We start from the raw sequence: 18,837 nt of genomic DNA on the forward strand, positions 1-18,837 counted from the left end.
AGCTCATCTTTTCTGGGACCACAAAACTGAGCCTTCATTCCACAAACCCTTAGCCTGATGTCAGATTTATTGAGATGGGTGTAGAGTCCCAGCTTCCCTCTACTCCCATGCTGCAGAGCTCTGACTCCCATCGAACTTGCATAATTTTCTGGAAAGCCATTTGTTTGCTGAATTGAACAAAAATCCCACCATCTACCAGAAAGGTCAAAATAATATTGTATGCAGCTTTACAGTTCCTGATCTGGAACTTCTAGGAGAATAAGACAACAATCCTAACAAAAAATATAACAGAGGAGAACCACATTCCTGACCAACAAGAATTCTTCCTTTAATTTCATGAGCATCTGTGTTTCATCCAGCCATTGCAATTACACAATTAAATAATGTAAATACACAATCAAACATTCTACCTTTAACAATATTTGGGGTTTACCTTCTTAAATCATGCAAAATTGAAACTAAGGTTTCAAATGAAGACAATGCCTTTTAAAATAAAAACAATTTAGAATCGCTTTTTAAATATGTTTCTAAAAATTCCTGTCTTTCATTTACTTCTTCCTGTAATGAAAAAGATAAGTTATGATTTTTGTGGAGTGGGATTAAATGGACATTTTATACAGTTTCTTTGCCTGGGAAAGAATCAGATAAAAGTAGTACAAGTCTGATTTCTCAGTTTATCTTAGCATGGTCTTTAAAAGATGCTAACCACTGAAAAGGTGACAACCAGTTTAAAAGGATATGTAATATTGATTTTATAAATGGACTCATGTTAACCAGATACAACTGCAGAATTTCCTACCATCTGTCCCTTTGGGTAATGCTCTGCACTAGTACTGAAGGCTCATGGCGTATCTCATGCTTATGCTCTTCGGGCAGTTTTGTCCTCCTGGATGTTGTCAATTGCATTTGAATTTCTTTTTATTCTCAGTATTTTGCACCCTGGTGTCCGCTGAAGAACAGATTCTTGTGCACACATCCTGTGGCATTGCTGCAGGCAGATGGTTTCCATCCCAGCGCATCACTGGCAGTCCTAGGATCCTGAATTTTTTCTTTAAAGGATTTTTACTAACGTTTGCTGTGCCAGCAATAGAATGGTCCTTTGTATTATCTAACTTTAGAATAGCTTTCAGAATAAGAAGGAATTAGGGTATCCAAAATTGCTTTCCATTAAATAATCAAAAATAAATTCACTTCCTCAAAATGTTTGTGAACTCTTTAACCTGGAATAAAAGGCAAAGCCAACACCAAATGGCTGAAAAAATAATCTAAAAGCATTCAAAATAGAAGCAGTGTGCCAATATTCAATAGTGGCAGTAATTAACTGCTGGGAAACCTGATTAGAAGGAGAGCATAATAACCTTTGTATTAGAAGGAGAGCATAATAACCTCTGAATCAAATTCATATCTCTCAGTACTGACAAGCCAATTCTAAACCAGTTCCTGCACAGGGACTATTGGTCCAGATTATCTGATTTTCAAAAATCAGATTTTCAAAAAATCAGAACATATCATAATGAACATTTCTAGACCAAGTTTTTCTCCCCGGTTTTATTTGAGAGTTATTTTCTTTGGCTTTATGAACCATAAAGAGCTATGCATAGTTAAACGATTCAGTGAAAATAAAAAATAACTTGTTCTAACTCATAAAAGGAAATATTAAGTTCTGGATTCTTTATTTTTAGTGTATTGTATTGTATTTTCATTTCCACTGGCTACCAGTGCATTTGAGAACTTATCAGGATATTAAGAAGGATAAGCAGTTTCAGAAGAACATCTATAAATCATCTAACTGCAAGGAGATTTGGGACAAAAATTCTCTGATGACTCCACAGTCGTTGATTACAGTAACTTCAGTACATCATTCCGAAGAATCCTGTCTGGGCTGAGATGTGGGTATGGCACTAGATGCATTATTGACTTGATACTCCAAACCCATTATTGTTTTATGTTGTAGCTTTTTACTTTAAAATTTTCCAGGCTTTCTCAGTAGCACATGAATAATAATTTAAATGTCTCAAAACTATAATGGTTCTTAGATTATTTGCTCCCCCATGGTTTCTTCCCCATGTTTCTTGTTTTCAAAAGGCACAGACCATTCCCTAAAAGAGGCAAGGACAGGTTCAAAAAATGTAATAGTTGCAGGCAAGCTCCACATTTTTTCACTAACACACAATACTCCCATTTAGCTGAACATTCAGCAATGTCTTAGCTCACCTAGATAATTCCATTTGCCAATTTGATTTGCAATTTGATATCTTTTAAATCGATAAGAAAACAAAACCAACAAAATATGCAAATCCTACATCATTGTAGTATCTGTTCATGAGGGAGTAGCCCTCTTGCAACATAAATACTTCAAAGGTTACACATTTCATGACGCTGTCATATAAATACACCGGTGTTTATTTAGACAGAACCAGGTAGGCAGTTGACTCCTTGAATTTTGATGTATGTGTTTTAAAAGCTTTAATTTTATTAGTTGTGCCGGCAGAGAACTGTGGGTTACTTGGTGGGGACACGGATATTTTATATCTTATTTGAACATTTTTTCAGGAGTTTGACCATTGTTTCTGTCTTTACCAGATGAGTAGCTTTATATGAGCTGCACATCAGAGATACAGAAATAAGCAGAAGGAACTGTGTAATTTAGCCAGCTCTTCAGTAGATAAAATTTTAGCAAAGGTTTCACTGTGTAAGAGCAGGTAATGCAAGTGACACACACCAGCTGCCTCCTGCTCTCTGTTGACTGCTACAGACACCACCATCCCTGGCAGAGTGAGAGTGATGTTGAGTCAAATTCCTCTGCCACTTTGCATCAAACTCCCCTGTTTGCAGTTGATCATAACTTTGCTGGGCTTTGGCTGGAAGACAGAGGACTGTCCCCATAACTGTTGACCCCAGCCATGCAGTGCTGGGCTCAGGAGCTGCAGGCAAGGAGGTCATCTCTCCTGCCCAGGCAGGAAAGGAGGGGACCTAAGGCAAGATGGAGGATTAAAACAAGCATGGATAAGTATAAGGAAGAGAAAAATCAAGTATGATGAGCAATAGGGGTTTTAGCAAAAGGCACTGCAAATAAGAAGCTGACAGAGGAGACACTGACAGCTATACAGCTGCTGGCAGGGGATGAGCAGGGTGCTGAGATTAAACAAGACTCTGGGGTGGAGAAAGGACAGGGACCAGTAGGAAGGTCACTGTGAGATATCATGTAAGGAAGGAGACAGAACTGAGGTGGAAAAACTGGGGCTAGGAACCATGCTCTGAGTGTGAAGAGCCCTGCTAAGGAGCAGCACATGGTAAGGAAGTAGAGATGCTGTCCATACGGCACAGCAGGTCTGGGCAGTGAGCACCTGCATTGAAAAGCCTGTGGGAGAAATCCAAGCAAGAGAACATGTGATGAGGTATGTGATGAGGAACCCAGTGTCTGGAGGGGAAAAAGGCACTGAAAGAAACAGATTAAATAAAACCATTGACTTGATATAAACTTTAATTATCTTTATTGCAAGTGGAACAAATATTGACAAGATCTAAAGCAGCTTTCTGCTTTGAGGTTAAAAGTTGCTACAAGAAATGTAACCCTGAAACCAGTTAAAGCCGTAACAGTTAGTTTCCCATCTCCTTGTCTGGTGAAGGGCTAATGTGACAGCTGCCATTAGGCATCTACAGTTATTCAGAGAAATACTAAAGGGATGTAGAAAGATGTAAGGTAATGGGTGAGTGACAATAACTGTTCATTAGTTTTCCTCCTGATCATGTCAAGGCTTTATGCTGGACACATGGTGCCTTATGCTTCCCTCTAGTTGTTCCCATCAGGGAGACTGGGCTCTATTGTAACCGTTCTGTCTGCATCTCTTTGATTATGCTGCTGCAGCCTCACTGCTCTGCCTTCAGTGAACAACACTGCAAATTAGCTAGATTTAACCATCCAAAGGTTGGACTTGTCAATATTAAGTTTTGTGCTCATATTTTACTTCTAACACTGTCTGGACCAAATGAAATATGTCAACCTACCATCATCCCCCAGGTTCTGCATAAGCTCAAACAGTAGAGTCACTTAGACTAAAAGGTGCATGAGGTGGACCACTTCTGGGGATGATTCATTTTTCTGATGTAAGGTCCCCCAATGCATCTATAACTGAGGCTGAAAGGCTTGCGTTGAGGAAGACAGGTTTTCTGTAAGAGAAAGAGTGGCCATCTGTATAAGATAGTCTATCAACAATCCTATCCCTATTCCTGCCAGAAAATACCTACCTAAAACTAGATTATTCTAATGCTCTACACAATATATAAAATGCAGCTCATATCACCCTTCATACCACAAAAATACTGCACAAATAAAGTTTACAATGAGTAACACCACAGAAAAATCCCCCGAGGACATATGTGATTCTGTCACATGAAAGAATTTCAGTAGCATAAAGCAAATGTGTCCATGGGTCATGCACTACAATATTAGAGTAAAACAAAAATATTGAGGAGCCACTCAGTCACTGAGTGCTGTCCACCCAGGGCACTGAATGAGACGGTCTTGTGGAATAAACAGTATGTGATCCTCAGTCAAACTGCCACAATTCATACACAGCAAGGGGAGAGCCCAGGGCTGTACAGGCAGAAATGTAGATAGATACACAAAGAGCTTAATTTAGGCATTTTGTAACTTTCCAGTGCTTGCATTACAACCTTACTGTAACTTTACTGAGTGTCTAGAACACAGATTGATCAGAGGTGAAGGGTATTCTGATAGTTTTATTGAAGTTCCACTGTCACCTACATATTCTTTATATCCTTTCAGAGCAAGGCACTTCCATTTAAGTGTTATAATTATCACAAACCCCTGTTGAAATTATATTCTTATTTAGTAGTCAAATTGCTGCAGCAGTAAAGTCTTACTGGATAGCCATGGGAAAAAACCTTTCATAGTTCAACACTCATCGTATTATCATTCTCTTGTATTCATTTAAATGTTTCACTTTTATTCAGAATATATCATGGCATCCTTTCGTTACCAAAGGTCCACACAACATATGTTCACTTACCTTGGATGCTACATCATCCTTACTAGATTTTGATTTCTTCTATTTCTGAGGCTCATCAACCTCAGCAACCATAGAGGAGCAAGCACTTTTGTGCTCATTCAGGTACATCTTGTATGTACAGTGATAACACTGACCACAGTAGCCAACACCACTGCAGGCAAGAAACATACATCTTAGCCCTGCTGCAAGTTAGTGTCTGTGGCAACACTCGCTTCATGATAGGTGTTAGGCAGGACTGTTCAGTGGTTCTGTCCCCAGGGAATTAAGACTGTTGCATATATACATGGGAGTACATGTTATGCTCATTTAAGAGTGGCAGGAGTTGCCACGGCAGCATGTACTACTATGCAGGTGAAGAAAGGGTTCAAGCTAAGCAGATGAGAGCTCCTCCTGGGAGTCCCACTCTTTGACTGTCCCTTTGTGATATGGAAATTCAAAACCACAAACAGACCTAACATTTCTTAACACGTTCAATTTGGCCAAATATGATGGTTTTTTTCCTAAATGTGTTGCAGTTTTCTGTACTTTGTCAGTTGAAAGAAGATGGGAAAGTACACATCTCATCTACTGTTGCAAATGTGCCCTACCAGCTTGGTGCAATATTCAAAGGATGAGAACTGACAGTTCAAGCCTCTTTTGCTCTAATGTGCTGAATCTGAATGCCCTAAAGTAAAGGAAGCTTGAATTTTAATTCAAAATACAACACCCACATCCTTAAACTCAAGAGCGCTTGGGGTTGGTTTTTAATGTTGATTTCTTGCAGGGATAAGACCAATTTGGTATGAAGCCAGAAAAGAAAAAAAATCTGGGGTCCTCTCTGCCCTATGGTACTGCTGTCTGGCAAATTAATCTCATGCCTAATTGAAGACTGCACCTGCACAATATTAAAGGTAGGGAGTGTGCAATACAATTTGAGTGACACTCACCTCACTATGATGGATGCTTTCTGACAGTGTTAACTCAGTGAAAGGATAACACCCCTCCTCTCCCATCACTGGAGCCTGACAGCAGTCAGACAGTTGGCAGCCTGTGTCAGTCATTGATGGTGCTGCCCAGTCTGGTCTCGTTGCTTCTTTGCACCCACGTGATGTGGAAGGGGGGCTGGTGAGCAACTCTCTGTGTTGCTCTCCCTTCCCTGCCCCTCAGCTTAACTCTCTGCTGGCATGTGAGCCAGCTATCTATCTCCTCAAAAAGCACTACATGGCAGCAGCCTTCAGAGAAACTTCACTGAAATACTGATAAGCAGATACTAACGGCTGCCAGGCAGTATTCACAGGAAGGGCTCTTAGGAAAGGAAACGTCAAATACACAGAGGAAATATTAGAAGTAATTTAAAATATTAAATATTATCTGGAATGCTTTGCACCACTAAAAATAAGATGGAATTACCTAATAGAGATACTGCGGTTCTTCCTACACAGATATGGCTCTTTTTTTCTCCTACCTCTATTAATAGGATTTCAGATGCAATATTAGTTTACATAGCATTTATATTGCATTAACATTAAAACAATATAGTGCTCAAGCAAACACATTCCTCCAAAAGTTTCTCCTAGAGGTGTTTTCATGGTCTGTCTGGGATATCCCTGATGCCCTGTCACCTGGGCTCCAGGGTTGAGAAAGAAAGGCAACATCTCAGTCTTTGCAATGTCCTGACTCTCACCAACAAACTATCTTAATTCTTCACGTTCTGGCTTACAGGTTAATCACTGATGACTCTTCAGCTAACACAGAAACAGGATTTATCAAATACAAGGTCTCTTACTTGTATCTATAGGGTTTAGCTTGAGAACCTGTTTCAGTTGCCTATGCTTGCATTTGTAGAGGTACAAGATACTACTGTCTACCCATAAACCCAGGTAAATTAAATACTAATATCCACATAAGCATACCATTACCTCAGATGCATTTGCCTACATTCTCTTCTGAAGAGAGGCAGAATCCCAGTTTAAAAGCAGTGAATAGCAATATGCAAAATGTAGTCTATGGAGGTGATGACCAGTTCACTGTGCACTGTCTGGTCCATAAACCAACCCATGGTAGATCAAATCCCCACTGCTCATTGCAGGGGGGTTGGACTAGATGGCCTTTGAAGGTCTCTTCCAACCCAAACTATTCATGATTCTATAAAACTTACTCATGGCAGGGAAATTAAGCTATTTTATGTACTGAAGGTGGTGAAGGCAGAGGACAGAATTTACAACAAATTCATTTAGGTTCTGCACTGCTCAAGTCTCCCTTTTCTCACAATCTTTTTTTCTGCAGTCTGACTCCAAGAGCTCTTGGAGGGTGAGCACGTATGGCTTGAGGGAATAATCAACCACAATCTTCCTCAGATAGTGCCAGAAAAACTACTAAGCATGACTTGTAGCTGTCATGCTCATTTCCTGGTTTTTCAGAATCTCATAGCTGAATGCCCCTGCCCTCTACATGTGGGTAGGGATCCAGAATATTCCAGCTAAGATCCACCTTTCTTTAGACTGTTTTTGTTCTGCCCTTTGGCAAAAATTCAAATGCTTGACATAGCAAAGCATGTAGGCTACATATTTAGATCTGTTTCACTTTAATCTACTCATTGCCTCTGCTCTTACATTGAAAGAAATGCATATTACTGGAGCTGAGCCATCTATTTGAATCTGAGTACTTAACATGGCAGGGTCACGGTCAGTAGCAGGGACTCCCCAGGGACTCATTAGCACTTCCAAAATTGTGAATTGATGCAGTATATATATGTATATGCTGCTCTGCCTCAGAAAGCTCAGGGAAAACTACCAGTTTAACTGTCATGTAAGTTGAAGCCCAGAAAAGTAGTGAGCATCTTTGCAATCACAGCCAAAGCAGGAGGATCGCCTTCTGGTCATTCTGAATTTTATCAGCTGAAACAAGCTAAACCACAAAATGTTGTTTTAATTACTGTGCATAAGAAATCTTCCTCTACCCCTTGTTCACCAGGTGAAGCTTCAGTGCGGCTGAGTAGGACCTGAGTATGGCTGTCTTGAAAAGCACTGAATTCACTAGCAGTGGAGTAACTTAACGACTTTGTCTGAGCCCTTACTGAAAGAATTTGCCAACGTGACCCATACAGGACAAGCTACAGGATGATAAAAAAATAACTGAAGAAGGCAGTTTCTTTTAATTTTTATTCATTTATTTCCTTTTTCCACCAGTCTCTGGTATTTTCATAGCTTCTTTTATTTTTTAATCTCTCAGTAGTTTACATTATTAAGAGGCCAAAAAGCAGTAAGGGACTTTAACCTGCAATTCCCATCCACATCAGTAATATCATGCCACTTTAATTATGGAGCAACTCAAACATGTACTTATTGTAGAACTTTGAACAAGCACTATTAACTTAGCAGAACATTTAATTTACTACCAAAGTACAGACTACTGTGATGGTTAACTCCAGAAAGTCAAGGGAATCACATTGCTCTAAAGCTCCTGGGTTTTGACATGGGGGAATTTTCTGAATTATATGACTGTTTTCCTATTAGCCTGAGGAAAGAGAATGCAAAAAGAAAGAGCATAGCAAGGCAAGGGAAAGGGTAAGGGGAAGAAGAAGAAAGGGAAATGGAAGAAGGGGAAGAGGGAAGGGCAGGAGAAGAAGGGGGAAGTAGTAAGAAAGGCAGAACAGCAGCAAACATTTTGCTTATAGGGAATCCCGATTACTGTGATCCCCACCATAGAAGCGAAATGTTTTTTGCTGAAGTACCACAATGCTTCTGTTTGTAAATTGCATTCTGCATCATGTCCTGAGAATATTTTTTTGGATGTTAAGCAGAATCTAGTAATATCTGATAGCAAGCCAAGGATGAACAAGTACTGGAGAAACAGCAAATTAAGGAGAACTGGAGCTCAGTGCTGCATGAAGGCAGATATTTAGCCAGAAGGTGTTTGATTCTTCAGTCCGAATGACATGCTTAGGCATACCACAAGAGAAAATTTAAGTCATAAATCTCATTCTAGGGAGAGTGCCTTACAAGGATAGAGATTCAGAAGCAAGTTAGTGCTTACACTTATGACAAAGTGCAACCTTAGATGTGTCAACCAATGATGTTTGGATATGGATAATGCTCTGAATTTGCATGTTGCTAAAATGATTTAACTGGTTTTGACATTTTAGGAATTTCAGGGGAGGAGATGAAGAGAGTTTCATTGTACTCTTTCCAATCCACTTAAAATGCAGGAGACAGGAGTCACTGTACTAAGGAAATAAGGACATGGACAAAATTAGGACATCATGGGCAAAACAGACTTGATTTGGGGAAATTAGTTTATTACCAGTCAAATCAGAGTAGGTTAATGAGAAATAAAATCTAAAACATCTTCCCCCCCACTCCTCCCTTCTTCCTCTTGAGCTCCTCTCTCCATGGGGCCACAGGTACTGCCAAAGAACCTGCTACAGTGTGCGATTTCCACAAGGTCACAGCTTCCTTCAGGCATCTCCCTGCTCCCGCCTGGGGTCCTCCATGTGCTGCAGGTGGAGATTTGCTCCACCATGGACCTCCATGTGCTGCAGGGGGAGATCTGCTCCACCATGGACCTCCATGTGCTGCAGGTGGAGATCTGCTCTATCATGTACCTCCATGGGCTGCAGGGGCACAGCTGCCTCACCATGGGCTGCACCACAGGCTGCAGGGGAATCTCTGCTCTGGTGCTTGGAGCACCTCCTGCCCTCCTTCTGCACTGACCTGGGTGTCTGCAGAGATGTTTCTCTCACAGATTCTCATTACTTTGTCTGCTTTTGCTCAGCGGTTTTTCCCCCTTTCTTAAGTGTGTTATCCCAGAGTTACTACCACCATCACTGATTGGCTTGGTCATGGGTCCATCTTGCAGTTGGCTGCATTGGCTCTGTCAGACACAAGGGATGCTTCTAGATTTCCACACAACCAGCATGCAAACACTGAATTGCTTCCCATAAAGCATTTGCTTTATGCTCTATTTGTTAGCTTCATATGCATGTCTCAGATGCATAAATACCACAAACTACACTTACACCTTCATTCATTTTAACTGGAGTCTAAGCTAATTCACATGGAGACAGATAAACTTTGCCAGAAAGGATGTTAATGTTTTTCATTTCAACCAAACTAAAAACAGTGTCATTTTTTTTTTTTTCTAGGAAAGAAAGCAAGCTGTTGCAAAAAGCCTCCAGGAGAAAAAAAGTTACAATGAAATGAGAAAGTTCTTTTGACTTTTGGTTGTTGTGAAGATCGTTATGGCTCAGAAGCAATTCAGTGTTTGCATGCTGGTTGTGTGGAAATCTAGAATTAATGAAGAGCTGTTTAACAACACATTTGTTTATCTGAATATTATCACTCAGGACTGCATCATTATGGCTTATTATTTTCCTGCTTCAGCCCTATACTTTCAGCATGAGGATCAACTGTAACACATTTTTCTGTTATGAAGTTCATGGGTCAGTGACACAGTGCTGAAACTGCAAGAAAAAAAATTTCTCATAAAAATAACCTTTTTGTGCAGCGGCCTTGACAATAACTTCATTAAATTATGGAAAATCTCAAAATTCCCATAACCAAGCCAAGTGCAAGTTCCTACACCTGGGTTGGAGCAATCCCAGGCACAGCTACAGGTTGGGCAGAGAACAGATTCAGAGCAGCCCTGTGGAGAAGGACTTGGGGGTGTTGGTCGATGAGAAAATGAACATGAGCCAGCAGTGTGCACTTGCAGCCCAGAAAGCCAACCGTATCCTGGGCTGCATCAAAAGGAGTGTGACCAGCAGGTCAAAGGAGGTGATCCTGCCCCTTTATTCTGCTCTTGTGAGACCTCACTTGGAGTATTGTGTGCAGTTCTGGTGTCCTCAACATAAAAAGGACATGGATCTGTTGGAACAAGTCCAGAGGAGGGCCATGAGGATGATCGGGGGACTGGAGCACCTCCTGTATGAAGATAGGCTGAGAAAGTTGGGGCTGTTCAGCCTGAAGAAGAGAAAGCTGCGTGGAGACCTCATAGCAGCCTTCCAGTGTCTGAAGGGGGCCTATAGAGATGCTGGGAATGGACTCTTCATTAGGGACTGTAGTGATAGGACAAGGGGTAATGGGTTAAAACTTAAACAGGGGAAGTTTAGATTTAATATAAGCTAGAAATTCTTTACTGTCAGGGTGGTGACGCACTGGTTGCGCAGGGAGGCTGTGAATGCTCCATCCCTGGAAGTGTTCAAGGCCAGGTTGGACAGAGCCTTGTGTGGTGTGGTTTAGTGTGAAGTGTCCTTGCCCACGGCCGGTGGGTTGGAACTCGATGATCTTAAAGTCCTTTCCAACCCTTACTACTCTATGATTCTATAAAATGTGATTATGTGCTTGTGCTCTGTTGGAACATTTCCACTTACCAGAACTAAGCTATAAAAGAAGGCATTCTCTCCATCAGTAATCTAGACTTATTTTCAGAGAAAGAGAAGTGTACTCAGGCGGGTTGGTTTTTAAGTGATTACCTTGAAACACTGAAATCTATTTGAAAGTGCCAACCAGTTTTCTGAGTTAGATCCTATTAAACATTTCATATTGTGCAGCTCAAACTGGCTACGTTAAATCACATTAAAGCTAAATGTAACTCTATATTAATGACATTTGTTGCATCTGGGGATAGGAAATGTCTGCTCTAGACAACTAGAAATGCAGAAATGTTTTCTTTTGTTTCCATTAGCCTGGTGCATATACAGATTTCCTCCCAGATATGAAGACTACCAAATGTACACTGAACTTCAAACTCTGGTGGCCAACTCCTTCATACTTCTCCCTCAGTGAGGAAGACGTCTTTGGATGCTTCTCTGGTATTATGTTCTCTCCACCTTTCTTCAGCTTTTTGACTCTCTACACTGCACACAGCTGGTCAGTGGGTTGCAGTGACCACACCACAGCTGTCAATAAGCAGGAGGAAGACTGGGGTATGGCTCTGCATCCAGGGCTTGTTCCCTAGAGGGCTCCTCGGAGGAGCTCCAAAACTTGGCACACTCCTGCCTGCAGATTGACAGTGCCACATAGGCAGATCTACCAGAAGAGAGACAGGCCACATTGCTGGCTATGGAAAAGAGTAGTAAAAAAAGATGGCTGAGCTTCATGAACAAGAGGGATAAAAAGTGCTCTTCCTCCACAGAATAGAAGCTTGGATAGATGAGTCTATCAGTAAGATTTTAAAATGAGCTCTGACAAGAGATGGCAATACCACATTTGTTTCTTCTGGTAGATTTTGCAATTCAGATTTAAGCTTGTGACACACTAGTGTATGAGAAAGCTGTCAGAAGCATTTTAAGCATAGTTATTTTTCTCTTTCCTAGGCTGTGTTAAGGTAACCTGGGTTTGTAACTTGAAGAATTAAAGCAGAACATTTTGTAGAATTCTGTAGTATTTCTTAAATACTTTCTGTAAGACACAAATTATGCTGCATGGATGGTGGTGGGGTAATGTTTATTAGTATTCACTTGATATAACCTGATTTATTCATTGCTTCATCACCCTGAGAAATATGCACCCCTCCAAGTGAGATGACTAAACCATATACCTTACCATTATGCACTCTCTTTCCATAAGATTCCACAAACAGTAAATGTATGGGAAATATGTTTCTCCCTACAAGATTAATCTGTGCAGTCAAGGAGTCTAGGAGATATGACAAGGTTGATGTATTGTACAGCAATTCATTCCAGTGAAATATTTCTACCTAACTGTTGATAGGGAACAAAGTTGGAATTTGCTGAAATGGTTGTATATGGTATGCGCTAGCATCTCAACAGCAGGAACCCTTTAGCAGTACAGCAGCTCATTCCTAAAGGGTTCTTTTCTTAAGCCAAGATGCAGCAAAGTTGGCAGCTTGGTGCCATCCAAAGTGGTGCTAGACAAGATGCAGAACCACAGGCTTTGGACAGATGTACCACTGACAGATGGTGCTGAGATTAGTCATTATCAATCAGCTTCAGCTTGCATTTATTCATCTGGTTCAGTGCCAGTCAATGATGAACCCTGACTGGTAATGCTTTATTACTGGATAATATTTATTAAGAGTTGCTGACACCATAGAAGACAAAGTGGGGGCATAGACCCTGCTCATGGGAAAGCACAGACACAGCATACTGAGTTTGCTCATTATTACTAAGACTGATGCTTACAGCTCCAGCATCACCTCTGCTGGTGCCACTCTCTGCAGAGAGATCAAGGGTTGGATATAAGCAGAAAGACCAGCTGCCACCTTTCTCAGAGATAGTTCCACCCAATTAAGGCTGAAGGGTGCTTTTTGGGATAGCATAAAAGGAACATAAGTAGGCACTAACTTGTAGAAGTCCAAGACTGGCAGTTATATGAGTATTATATCCACTTTAAAAACGTTGAAGTAATAGCATTTTATTTTAAATCTGTATAGAATTTAAGTGGCAAGGTGACCCTGCCAAGGTCAACCAACCACAGAATCCTGAATAAGGATTTCAGGACTTAACTACGCCTCAAAAAAGCCCCTCATTTCTTGCCTCAGGGGTAAAAAAGAGCACATATGTAAGTACACATATATGTATGCAAGTATGTTGTACAGAGACATAAATTTATTAGAAGGTAAATGGGACTGTTCATTTTTCCTTGCCCTTTCCAGCATTATACAATCTCATGATGTGGCAGTAACAAAGCAGAACTAGTTGCACTACATCCTCTGTGCGCACCCTAAGATTGTAACTAAACTCATCCTCAACCCCAAAACTACAAGGGTATAATGTAATACTAAGCATTATCACACTAGACTGAGACTCAACACTGAATTTCATCCCAAGACTTAACTCCTTCCTTTGACGTTATGGAAATTAAAGAATTGATGCTAAAAATAAAGATATTTGTCCTCGTAGTCTGACTGGTATCTACAAATTATATTAATCCTCTCTAAAGAAAAAAACATTAAATTATGTTACAAGCAGCAGAGGACACATTTCATGTTCATTGTTGAGGTGTCACAGCAAAGTTTTCTAAAATCATCATTGCCGATACTGACTGGAAAAAAAATACATCTATACTAGATAGCTACTTTAACAAAACTGTCCTAGCATGTCTTTTATTTGATAAGGATTAAAAGAGAATTACTGCATAATGCAATATACCCAAGTCAGCACAGCAGTAAGAGGAGTCATTTTATCTACAGGATTAAGTCTCACAATAGAATAATCCATCATGGAAGTTACAGGAATGGAGCAAAAGAAAAAGCTAAAAAGGTTGCTCTTTGCTTTCCCCCCCAGGAATTATAAGATGATCTACTGCCATGTTTCCATAAGCAGAGTTCTTTCCCAAAGCATTTCCCAGGATGATTTCTTTCTTATATTTAACAAATTTCAGGAAGAGAGGAAGGTTGATGGTTTATGCTTAATGTAGTCCCTGATGAGCAGAATACTCCATGAAGATACTCTATGTATCTCATTTTATAGCTGCCAAAAATCAAATTATTTTTTTCCCTTGAACAAAGACTATCAATTTATGAGTGTATTTAAACATTTCAGTGCAGCAGGGGTTTTACCTGAGGACACATGAAATTTACAACCCTCAGGTTTCCATCACAAACACCACCACCCACCCCTCAGACTGGTTTCATACCAACACTCTCCAGCTCAGGCTGGACACAGTGTCTGGTTGCCCCTCCCAGGACAGAAGAGCCTCTGCGTGAGAGGAGGCATGGGCGTGTGGCTGCAGTCTGCCCTGGAAGATGAAGCCCAGTGATAAAGCCCAGCTCACAGAAGAGACCATGGCCCAGTGGTATTTTCATGAGGCAACATTCAAGGGACAAGTAATTTACGACTTGGGACCTTCCTCCACAAGGTAGGAAATACAGATTCAGAATCCCTGTAGATAATTCATGACACTACCATAGATACTTCTCCTGGCTAATGTTATCTAAATTGAAAAACAAAATAATATTTAAAAATAAGGATCTACTCAGAATTGATTCTTCAATAGAATAAAGCAAATGTGAGCAATTATTTGGTCAGATTACCACAGCTAATTTCTTAGTGGGAAATGCAGAGAATGAAGGTAACATCCTTTAATTTTTTTTTTTCAAAGTCATAGATAGGCTTTCAAGTAAACAACCATCTAGTCAAAAATGAAAAATTTGAAACATTTTAAGTCATTGAGGTTCATGACAATATAATCTGAAATACTGGATGTGTTATCAACTATTTTATGCGCAAATTAGTAGATTGGGTAAAGTACTTAATAACTGAAACACAAGCTCAGTTGACAACTGACACTGTTATGTTGGGGAAATGACATATTTTACCAAAACAGTTTTTCTTATCTTTTTAAAAATCCCTCAAAAGCTAATGCAACTTAAAAAATAAATAAATAAAAAATGTAATCCATTCCAGACAAATGTACCTGAAAAATATTCATACCTTAAATAACAGAGGTCTGAACTTGCAGCACTGACATAGATAAATAGGATACCTAATAGGTTGTTTACTGTGCTATTGGACCTGGAGCATGATAAAGTAAACAGAAAAGGGACTGCAGAAGCTGTATCTCCATAACAACCAAGGAAAGAACAATTACAAAAGAGCATGGAAAAGCCACCTTCACAAAGCAGACTTTAACCTTAGAGCAATGGGAGCAGCACAGCACAGCCCTGCTGATGTCTAAATAAGAAAAGACAGTCTTGGCTCAAAACTATTGCATCTCACACCCAGCTGGATGCCCCAGTTGGAATAATAGAAGTGTAAAGCTATCTAATAAAGCAATTGGATGGAACAATAAATTCTTATAAAGGAATTGAATTATGATGAGTATGTTACAGAAGAATAAAAGATAGCATTGCATTAAAGTGCCTTTCAGAATATACCTCTATATTGAGAAATCATGCACATAATGCTTTCATTTAGCACATTTCAGGGTATTATGCCATTTTAAAATTAGCTAGTTTTTCTCTTTTATTTTTCCACAAGTTTGAAAATTCAAAAAGCTCTTCACTGGAGTTTGACCTAGCTGGATGAGTTCTTTAAGGTTTTACAAGAAAAAGCAGCATTCAAAAGTAGCCTTCACAGAAACATCCTAGCTGAATAAAAAAGGGGACAGATGTTTGAAAAGAAGGAGTCCTTGGGAAAGCAGACTCACTTGCAGCCTAAACCTGTTCCTACTCAAAATGTTGGCAAAGCTCCTGCTGGCTTTAATGAGCATGGGATCAAGACCTTGGGTTTTCTCTTTAGATTACAAATTAAGCTCCTTGAGGTTAAAATACTTTTAGGGGAAAACCAGCTTTAATGTACAGGCTTTCAGTAATGCACCATCTAGAAGAGCCTTGCTTTGGCTAAAACTCCTGGGTGGCATTTTTCTTGCCCTCAGGTACAATAATTTGTAGCAGACATGCTACAGGTATATGTAACAGAACGGACACAGCTACCCTGGCTGCCATTAGCAACTGAATTTAGCTCTTCCCTTCTCTCACAACCCACAAACTCTTTGATCTCTCTCAGACAGTGTCATCCCAGTGGCTTAGAAGCAAAATGAGAATTACACTTCCCAGAAGAATTTAAAAGCTATTTTAAGTGGGACTACTGAAAATGGCTATTTGGCTTAGACGTTTTTCCTATGCTGTTATATACTAAATATAACAAATGAAGGGAAAAGATATGGGGACCTTCTTCACACATATAAGGGTTCTAGTAAACAAGAAGTCATGGAACAGTTTTCCACACTAATGTGGAGAGAAAGAAACCATTTTCAATAGCAAACCTCTTTATAAAAAATAAACCCAATGGCTGTAGAGAGCAACCCTGACCAATGAAGCAGATCCCCTGTCCCTGCCCTTTCTACTTCAGATCCTGCAGCCTGCAGTAGGGAGCACAGCAAAGAAATACAAGATGCTTGCCTCAGTTTCCTTATTCATGTGCAGTGTCCTTCCTCAGAACAGAAAAATCTTGCCTGCGCTGAGCACATGTAACCCAATATTGGGATACTGACTTACCTACATGAAGAACTTTCACTAAGGCTTCCAATCCAAATAGCAATTAATTAATTTTTAGGCAGACATGCTACAGGTAGTGCACAAAGCAAATAAACTGTGGGAGGATAGAACTACAACTGCTACAATCAGCAAATACATATTTAAGATTTATTCAAGCACGAGTCATTCAAGACTTTATTCTTCCTCTCCTTGCTGCCATATGTCTATATTTACAATTTCATTTCTACCTATACCAAAATACTTGAATTGCAAAATTATTTCTCCAAAACTATGTAAAAGACCTGCCAAGGCCGACGTTTTATCACTTTCACATTAAAACATGTAACTTCAATCATATGAAAGAAGTAAGCTAGTTTTAGTCATTTTACGCTCCTGTGTGTGTGTGTGACTTTAACGCTCTGCTCTACTGAGTGGGTGAAGACAGTTGTACTAATTAGAGGAAAATGAGAAAGTAATGTTTAGCAGATGCTGGTATAAAGCTGCTTAGGTATGACTCTGCAGCAAGACTAGCTTATTCAGGTATTAACACTGAAATACTCCTTAACAAATTAACTCTGCATCAGAAATACTGGAAGTGGCTGTTTTACCTTCAGTGGAGGACCACAGTAATCAGTAGATGAAATCTGCTGATAAGACCCCCTTTTAAATCCCACAGAACTGGATGTCTTAGTTCTTACTCAGGCAAGAAGTAGTTTCAGACGTAGTGCTATCATGACAGAAATGATGGAGAAGGGGGACCTCAGTTGGAGTATTTTGTGCAGTTCTGGTGTCCTCAACATAAGAAGGACATGGAACTGTTGGAACAAGTCCAGAGGAGGGCCATAAGGATGATCAGGGGCTGGAGAACCTTCTGTATGAAGATAGGCTGAGAAAGTTGGGACTGTTCTGCCTGGAGAAGAGAAGGCTGCGTGGAGACCTCCTAGCAGCCTTCCAGTATCTGAAGGGGGCCTATAGGGATGATGGGGATGGACTCTTCATTAGGGACTGTAGTGACAGGACAAGGGGTAGTGGATTCAAACTTAAACAGGGGAAGTTTAGGTTAGATATAAAGAAGAAGTTCTTTACTGTAAGAGTGGTGGGGCACTGGAATGGGTTGCCCAAGGAAGTTGTGAATGCTCCATCCCTGTCAGTGTTCAAGTCCAGATTGGACAGAGACTTGGGTGACATGGTTTAGTGTGAGGTGTCCCTGCCCATGGCAGGTGGTTGGAACTTGATGATCTTAAGGTCCTTTACAACCCTAACTAATCTGTGATTCCAAGGGCTCCCTACATGACATCTTCCACAACTAACTCTAGCAGGTTTCAAATGATATATTCACCAATCAGCTTTGCATAAACTTAGTCTGAGGTACTCTTACTGAATAGTTGAGTGGGAAAATATACTAGCACTAACAGAGTTTGTTATTCAGATCATCCTGATGTCTTTTCTTTTGGTGGTATTGACATTTTAGTCCAAACCTTACAAGTACATAGATTGAAACACCATCCCAGACTGATACATATGCATTCATCCTGCACACCATTCATAAGCAGTTTTCATGAAATCGGTTGTTTCTTTGCAGACTAGCGTGCAAATCCTACTTATAAAGCTTACAAAACGTTAATGGTAAATAAATAATATAAGATATAAACAATATCTGGGAGATGACCTTTTTTGCCTTCACAAGAGAAATATTTTCTTAGAAGAGAAAATAAATGTTGCAAATGAGTATCTGTGCTGGTTAGGGCTGGGATAGAATAATCAGTAGCTGATCTGGGGCTATGTGTTGGATCTGTGCTGAAATCAGAGTTGATAATTCAGTGCTTACACAATGTCAAGGCCTTTCCTGCTCCTCGTGCAGGCTGGAGGTGCACGAGAAGCTGGG

This window comes from Neopsephotus bourkii, unplaced genomic scaffold (genome assembly GCF_033783945.1).
Source record: "Neopsephotus bourkii isolate Nb327-2 ecotype Australia unplaced genomic scaffold, CSIRO-AGI_Nbou_v1 NB_1624, whole genome shotgun sequence".
NCBI classification, from domain to species: Eukaryota; Metazoa; Chordata; class Aves; order Psittaciformes; family Psittacidae; genus Neopsephotus; species Neopsephotus bourkii.